General features: G+C 33.5%; 1 protein-coding gene across 1 annotated transcript in view; it reads left to right on the top strand.

Moving 5' to 3' along the window:
• The window catches only part of LOC136236549 (UBX domain-containing protein 1-like), a 224,576-nt gene that overhangs the window by 181,236 nt on the left and 34,194 nt on the right, over positions 1 to 9,146 (top strand). The gene's annotated exons all lie outside the window — the stretch shown is intronic.

Here is a 9,146-nt window from a genome sequence, read left to right as displayed (position 1 = left end):
GCAGTCAATCACGTAAGTCATATGTAGTCATAGGAAAATATTGTTACACGAAAATTTTTGTCACGAAAATTTCTTGCATGAATGTAAAACAAATTATGGCAGACCAAGGACTGGATTCGATTGAGAATGTAAATTATTCAGCATAATATGTGGATAGTAGGGCTGAGCGATATTGTCATTTTAACAATACACATATCACGATATTTTGAAAGTATCAATATCATGATATTTTAATTTTGTAACTATCGTGATGTTATGTCTGTAAAAAAAACATTTGTTATTCAATAATTGGCTAGGATTCCTTGTAACAGCTCAAGCCCACCTAGCCATATTAATTACCCCTGCCCAGAGGTGTGAACATCATTACATAACTTCAAAGCATGTGTTACAATAACTATTGCTGTAAACAATGATGATAGCGGCTGTATGTAGCACCTATAAAGGTTCCCTGTAGAAATGCCGAACATAAGCAATTGAACTATGTGTAAGTATCGTGAAGTATTCACTACCATGATTAATATCGGTTTAGTATCAATTGTGATACCAAAATGGCAGTGTCGTTCATCTCTAATGGATATGTTATCTTACTAATAATGCCATGCATAGTGTGAATCCTTTTCTGTGATGTTGTGGGAAAAGAACATAATTCTAATAGAACAATCTGTGGCTAACAGATTTCAGGCATACAGTAACTTAAACTGTTTTTATTTAAACATATAAGACGGAGCGTGCAATTGAACAACTTTTTCATGGGATTGTCTTTCAGTTGCTCACATGCAAAAGTTAACATTCTTTTAGAAAGTATCACTTTATTAGTAACTATGGTAACTATAACAAAAATATCAATTTTATATAGCACTACAGCATATATAAATAATAATGCTGTTACCTACTGTGGCATAGAGAATGATGTATGGTGCATCAATGAACTACTGTTTTTGTTTTTTTGTGCTTAAAGGTATAAACTTTTGCCATCCCTGGTTAAAATGAACAATTGCAAGTGCCAGGCAATACATTGCCACATTAAAAGTTAACTGAAATTCCTCACTGGTTATTTGGAATCTATTTTCATTTTTAAAAAGGATATTGTTCTGTAGGATGTTTGTCTTACCCATTATGGCATCAATGAAATTTGATAGGCAATAACCTGTATGTGAGAGGAGTACGTAACGTAACAAGTTACTTATATATAGACAATTTTTCTTTAAACATGCTCTGAGGGTTATTTTACAAGACACCCCAGCAGGGATATCAATGTTAAGATTTCAAAATTATGAAAAGATGAAATTGCAATTATTAGTGTCTAAATTTAAAAAAGTTTCCTTAGAATCATTGTTGCAATATGTCAGAAAGTGAAGTTAATTGAGGTTCTTTTATGGTAAAATTCAGAGTCTCAAAATTGCTCTAATGCTTTCAGGAATTCCCCAATTGTTTATGCTCTTCAGATGTTCCTATTATGGTTGCATTATGCTCCTAGGTTAGCAACATTTCTTACAATTATTTTGGAACATTATAATCAGTGAATGCTCTATTAGAGTATTTCGCTACAAAGTGACTGTTCTATTTGAGAGTATCGATCTAAGGAACCTATGGAAGTGTAAAGATGATTATTTGCATGGCATCCCTATTACTGTTAGACTTGTACATGCACTTACAGGTCAAGATATTTATGTTAATAGTTTAGAATACGTATGTATCTATAAAATCACCTTAGGAAAGAGCTGTATGTAGAATTGGTGTACAAGAATAGAAGTACAACATTTGATGACATTTTAAACATTTCTGAAGCTGGTTACTTACATGTACGTCAGATTTATGACATAATTGGCTTCACAGTCAAGGTTGATATACTCTTTACTGAGAAATCTATTTATGCCATTTTGGTCCAGGTATGCATGCAGTGATACTGTTCTATGATTTTAATTTGTATTCCAATGTTTAAAGTTAAGGCACTTTGAGTGATACACAATTATAGCTAACCTCCGGGCCAAGCTGAAACTAGCCATGTTAGAAAGGCTTTGTTACTGTATGAGCTAAAAAAAATTGTGGAACAAAATTTTCACAAATTTCATGAGTGATGACAAATTTGTGAAAATGTAATTGTGATTATGAATGAATGTGGTCGAGGTTATTATTTTGCTAGGCTGCACAATCTAGAATTTCATGAATAAAATTGTGAAAATCATTTTTTTTACATGATTTTGTTCATTCCTTGATTCTGCCTATATGGTATAATAACAGGTTTGAATGGCAACAATTAAAATGAAAGTATGTCACATAATCACCAAATGCTTATTAATTTTCAACATTCAAATATCAAAGAATATGCTTTACAGATTTATTAACAGCACAAATATGGAGAGACAAACTATACCTTGGAGCTATGTCAATAAAATTTATATTATGGCCATATAATTATAGTCTTTGGTTGGTTTTTTATTTATGTAGCACAACAGTAGGATTAATCTATGAAATGTTTTAAAGATATACTGTATTCACTTTTATTCTCCTGCAGACTATACAGAGTGATCACCCTTCTGTACTGGTTAATCTGTTAGTCTGTTGCACTCAGTGCATATCACTGCATATAGTTTTCCATAATAGTACAAAATTGTGGAATGATGGATATGTATAGTATCAAGTTACATCATTTTATTTAAGTAGTCTGGTTTAATAACTGTATAAATTTTCAGGCTACAGTATAATATACAGTACATGTACACTTAAGTACCTGTGTACTCAACAGCTGGATATAGCTGCACATGTACAATTAATTGATTGCAAAGTTACTTATATGTTTCTGGTCCTACGAATTCCCCAAAATTGACCAGGTGACCAGGCTTTTTTTTGCAACTTTTTGATGTGGTACAGTACACTATGACATAACAGTACATGGAAATTATAGGGGAAAACAAAGTTATTGTATAAAGTTAGTGCATCTATATAAAGAAGGAGTGTTTACAAGACATGAAAACCTTCAACGGAGATAAAATATTACAAATTATTGTATGGTGATTGCACAATTCATTCAGCAAAAAGTGACCAGGAAGGGAACCAGAAACATATAATTCACTTTTCATGGCCTTATAGAAAATTAATATACCATGAAACTGGTCTAAAATATCTACCTTAGGGTCATTTTGTTGTGGTATGTAGATAGACAAATAGCTGCATTAGACAAGCAGGCTCTGACTATGCAAAACAGTTCTTAGTTTGCTGTTCCAGTGTCCCTGGTATGGAGAGGTGGTCTCTTTACACAGGTGGCTACTAAGACAGGGTCCATTATATAACTGTACAACAATTACTCAGGATGTAATGTTTAGAACTACTGTATGTGAAACACTGTAGTATACATACAACTATCATTTATGCGTGATGTGTATGGGCAGGAAAGACTATAACTTTTGGATAGAGAAAACTACAGATTTTCTGTAAGCATCAACTTACTATTTAGAGTAAAAGCATTAATTTTGCACCAAGTTTGTGGATTTTGAATCATGTATAAGTGAAATAGAGAAAAAAAACTACCAATTTTTAAGTATAAAATTAGACGTAAAGGTCACCAAAGGTCAAATCTGAGGTGGCTCCCAATCTGAAAATGACCTTTATGGTATATACAAACTATGTACCAAGTTTCATGCTTTTATAAAAAAGTGCACAAAACTTACTTTTTTAAGGCTTAGGAGCTCTACTTCCACTTGAGCATGGAGAATGATGTATACAGTACACCAATGAACTACTGTTTTTGTGTTTTAGTGATATGAACATTTTGCCATCATTATATCAATGAAGTTTTAATAGGCGATCACCTTTGGGATGAGCACCTATGCAAGTTATTAAAAACAGACATTTTCTTTAAATCTAAAAGGTAATATTCTACTATTTGAGTGCTTTTTTACACGATACAGTGGTCCCTCCATTATCCAAACTCATTGGGCCCTAGGTGTGTTTAGATAATGGAAAAGTTTGGTAAAAACATTTTAAGATTTGTCAAATACTCTAATAGAATATACACTTTAGACAAATACTCCAATAGAACAGTCACTTCCACAGTTCGGATAAAAGAACATTCAGGGACCACTGTACCCAGGGATATCAACATTACAAAAGAAAATATCAAAGTACAATTAGTGTCAAAATAAAATAGTTTCCATTATTGTTGCTGTATGTCAGAAGATGAAGTTGGTTGAGATATATACCGTAATGGTATCTCAACCAACTTCAAGTCCATGATGATATGTGCAATATGCTTTATCAGATCAGTTATTACAAAATGCATGTGTAAAGACGTTTTACAAAGTACATAATACACATGCCTTATTGCATTGTGTGTTTTTGGAATATAATAAAGTTGACTGTTTGCAGAAAATTAATTTTAGAGTAGCTATATAGATGATGAGCATATTTCCCACAATCCTACAGACTAGTTTCATTTAAATTTGTCTAGAAAAAACACAATAGCAGCAGTAAACTTTAGCCCTAATTTCACTGTGAAAAGTTGTAATTGCAATTTTATAGTCTGGAGTATGAAATGCAGTTGCTTAGCAACAGTTGCTAAGGTATGTTGCTATGACCCAAAATGCTTATAACCTTAGAAATAGTAATGGTTGTTAAGGTTACCATGTTGGTAGTTGTCTAGCAATGGTTGCTATGGGCTATTTTGATTTGGTTCTCTATTTGAGCCATAGCAACCAGACCCTAACAACCATTGTTTGGCAACCAAAGTACGAGTATGGTATTAACTTGACATAGTATTGGTAGCAGTGAAATTTGTACTAGTAATAGCATGGGTAGCAGTGAAATTTGAGATAAATACCACGAGTGTTGTATTGGAAATGGTAAAGCAGTGAAATTTGGGATAAATACCACGAGTGTTGTATTGGAAATGGGGATAAATTTCACGAGGCAAACACTGCTACCCATGCTATTCCCAGTTAATACCATACTCGCTGCATATATGCATGCTGTGCATTAGTGTTGCTATGTACGCAATTTGTCACTATGTACTAAACACGCGTCAACACTAATTGGCGCTACATTGTTAACATAAATTCTAGCCAATGAAATTGCAATTACAACTTTTTCACTGCTACCAGTGAAATATGGGATAAATTTCACTGCTACTATTGAGACTTTTGTATGGGCAGTGAAACAGGTATGGTATTAGGGATAAATATACCACTCTTGTTGCATTAAAAATGGAAATTTCACTTGGCTTCACCTTGAGAAAAGTTTTACCCATTTTCAATACAACACTCATGGTATTTATCCCAAATTTCACTGCTACCTATGCTATTACTAGTGCTAATACATTACAAACTAATAAAGCATTGAGTTCTGTGAGTGGTGACAAATCACTTTGCTCACAAATAGTATAATTTCTGTCATCTATACATAAAAAGAGATTTTTGACAGTTAAATCAAGTATTCTTGGTGCTTTTCTGCAATTAAATGGCATGTGTCTTTGTCTCCAGACTTAATTAACCATTCCAGCACCTGAACAAATCACCCAATTTGTAAGTTAATTAATGTCTTGCACATGTGAAATTATACTACATGGTGTGATATAATCATCCATGTCTCCTAGCTTAAAGATGAAACTTCACAGCAAAAAGTTGCTTTTCCAAAATATGCAAAAATTAATGTTAATTTCCAAGTTTTTCTACAAATGCATGTGACCAGATTTGTGAAAAGAGGTCTTCCACGTACATCTAATTTGCTAGCTTTGACAATTTATAATTTCAGATCAGAAAGAGCTATTGACTTGACATTTGGTCAGAAGTAAGTACCAACATAGCTGGATAGATGGTGAAAATGTCAGGTTAATATGTTACTTGGTCACAAAGTTATAGTCTCCCAAATTTACGGAATTGGATGTATATGGAAGACCCCATCCGGTCACAAATTTTGTTAAGTACATAGCCAGCTATGGAAAAGGATGGTTATCCAAAATAATAATATTATGGCCACAAAAATGTTAATGATGATGTCTTGCTGTTCCATAAAAGCAAATGTTTGGTGCTTACAAGGCTTATGACAAATTTCCTGCAAACTTATTGCAGTTGGTCAGACAAACATGAAGTTGACTGGACACACCAATACATTGTATAGATGCAAATACACTGCACTTTGCCTATTGTGCTGTCAAGTAGCCTGAGTGTTGTTTGTCATAGCCACAAAACTTCTACAGGTTGCAGTACACTATACAGAGGGTTGGCATTGGTATAGTTGCGGTCCTTTCCTTGGTTTGCAAGAATATAGCATCTCCTAGTGACCAACTGGTAGTGATTAAACAGTCATGCACAACTCAGACATATAGGCTTCCTTGAAAGGACATAATGTTCAGCCATATCCAATTATGGTCAGAAAATGGACTATTTGTTGGGAATTTGATTTGCAATTGTCTGTTGTCCAACAGTTATCATAAGCCCTGCATACAAAGCGTGTCCACCTTCTCATGTACAGTGACTATATGCCAAAAATTATATTGCATTGGCTTAAATTTGTAGTCATACGTAGCTTCTGTTTTCATTGGTCTATATACAGAGTTGGGATATGATTTGCATACTGAAAATAGTACCAATATTGGTAAGGTATAGTTTCTGCCTTGTATATAGTCAATTGTACATGCAAGCTAGTATGAAGACATTTTAATGATGGTGATATTTTATGTTTATAGTCTAGTGTTGTCTTAGTAATGTATTTGACTTTAGTTTCAGTTATATCTATAAATAGAAAAGCATTTTAGTCAAAGTTTTAGCTTTAGTTACCATCATTAATATAGTTTGGTTATAGTTTTAGATGTTAGATTTTTAGTTTTAGTTAAAATTTTAGTTTTAGCTACCACAATTATTCAATACATTTTAGTTAGGGACAATCCATAATTTTCAGTCTTTATGCAAGCGTACAAAGAGTACTCTTTTTTCTAACCTCCTCCCTCCTTCACAAAGCATACTGTATAAATGTTGATACTATGTACAGTATATATACGATGATTATTCATCGTTTTATAAGCGTACGTGTGATTTAACCCCCTTCCCCCTAGCGTATTCTTTGTACTCTTGCATAAAGGCTGAAAATAATGGATGACCCCTTATAGTTTTATAGATGCTAGATTTTCACAGTTTTAGTTAAAGTTTTATGTTTATTTTCTATCTTTAATACATTTTAATTATAATATTATTAGATGTTACATTTCAAGACATTTAGTTTCAGTTATACTTTTAATAGGGATCGTGAAATTTTCTGGCCAAAATTGCACCATTGCAACTAAAATTCTGTTTACATAACTCAACTTACATATTTGCACCTAAGCTATAAATTCTAAATCCAAAAACTTTGTGGGTATATGTGCATGTATTTAAGTGGTACAAATTACACAGCTGCAAATTGAAAAGCATAATTACATTGTTTGTTGCAGCAAAACATATACTAATTTCAATTAGGACTTAAATAATACAAGACACACAATGTGACAATTAAGGTGCCAAGATAGACATGGTAAACACTAGACCAACAGAATGCACCAGGATACCAAATCAAAATGATCATGTAAGTGCCAAAACATGTACAATTGCAGTGAATATGCATGAAGACTGATTTAGCAGACAGTGCATACTACCCTTCAATAATGTGATGCACAGTTGCGTACTTTCAACTCACCATGTTTGCTTGGTTTGTGCAATAATGAATGTAGTTGTTACCTACATGATTCTTTTTCAAAGAACAAGTGTAATTGCTACAGTACATGTAATTTCACTATACAGAGTTATTATTACAAGTTTAAGGAAAATTATGAATTTTAAGGTTGATTAGGGATCATAGAAAGGGAACAAGAGGGAGGTTGCCCACACATATATTAGTAAACATTTAATCCCCACTTCAGTCTATACTAATGACTGAATTAGAGTGTTCACTAGTATATCTGCAGGTGTAGGCGACCCCCCATCGTTTACCTACTTTCTTTTTTTCTATGATTCCTAATTGACCTTAAAATTCCTAATTTCCTTAAACTTGTTTATTTACTTAGCTTTTTGTAGCATTATTGTGACTGGTGAACCCGTGCATACTGCTTCAAAAGAATTAAAGAAAGGAGGTAGTGCGATTTTCATCTTAACATGTGCCCCAGCTATCAATTACTGACTTTAAAGTGAAGTGGCCATTACGCTGCTACGTCATTACCAAGATAAGGCTATGATAAAAAAGAAAAAAGAATGCATTACAGACATATGGGAATGCAAATTTAAGGCAAAATAGTGCAGCATGATTTCTGTTTACAAATGTAGGGAAGCCATGCATTGTGCTACTGCAAATTGATACCTTGGGGCTGTCAACAAAAAGAAATGGGACACAAATGAGTAAGTCCATGATGTTTGCATTGCATGTACTGTGGTATGCCAAAAGGCTTGTCTCGGGATGAAGAGATGTTGAACAGTGAAGAAATCAAGTCTGTAGCCTTAGCCATTATTGAATAACGCGGCTTGCCTGAAAGCATCGGGTAGTTATTATTATTATTGTTATTGTTAGACTTTACAGCATACAAAGGCATAGTGATGGGAAGAAAGAAGATACAAATGTTAGTGTATGCTGATGGTCTGGCAGCAACCTGTACTGCCAGTCAAACAAAAAGTGATTACTAACAAAAAATTAAAGTTAATTACAATAAAACTACTTACTTAATTACTTAACAAAACCACTTAAAAAGTTACTTAATTAAGAACGTAGTTAGTAAAAGATACAGGGATTTGTCAGGATTGAAGTAACCAAGCTACAGTGTGGAAGTAAGAATGGGGTAGTAATGAATTTGAGAGTAGGTTTGTGTCCTATTTTCGATAGTTGGTCACAATTTATTATAACACAAACAGATCTTGATGTTGTGCTTTGATTACGACATAGTCACTTGGAAGCCTGGATTGACAAGCCACTGTTAGTCTGTGTGATAACAATCTTACCATATTTAATGTATATGTCCTTTTCACCAGCATTTCTTTGTTCCTTTAGTTCTTCCCTTAACATTTTATTGTGATGTCATTCCCTAGGAGTTAAATCAGGAGAAATGTAAACATTGGACCATGTAGAGCTGCTACATAATTTTACCACTTGTCTCAATATGGACCTTTCAGTAGCAATGTCACCAAGCTCCACTA

Source organism: Dysidea avara, chromosome 10 (assembly GCF_963678975.1).
Source record: "Dysidea avara chromosome 10, odDysAvar1.4, whole genome shotgun sequence".
Lineage (NCBI taxonomy): Eukaryota > Metazoa > Porifera > Demospongiae > Dictyoceratida > Dysideidae > Dysidea > Dysidea avara.
The sequence above is the reverse complement of the archived record's forward strand: the minus strand, read 5'-3'. Positions and strand labels throughout refer to the sequence as shown.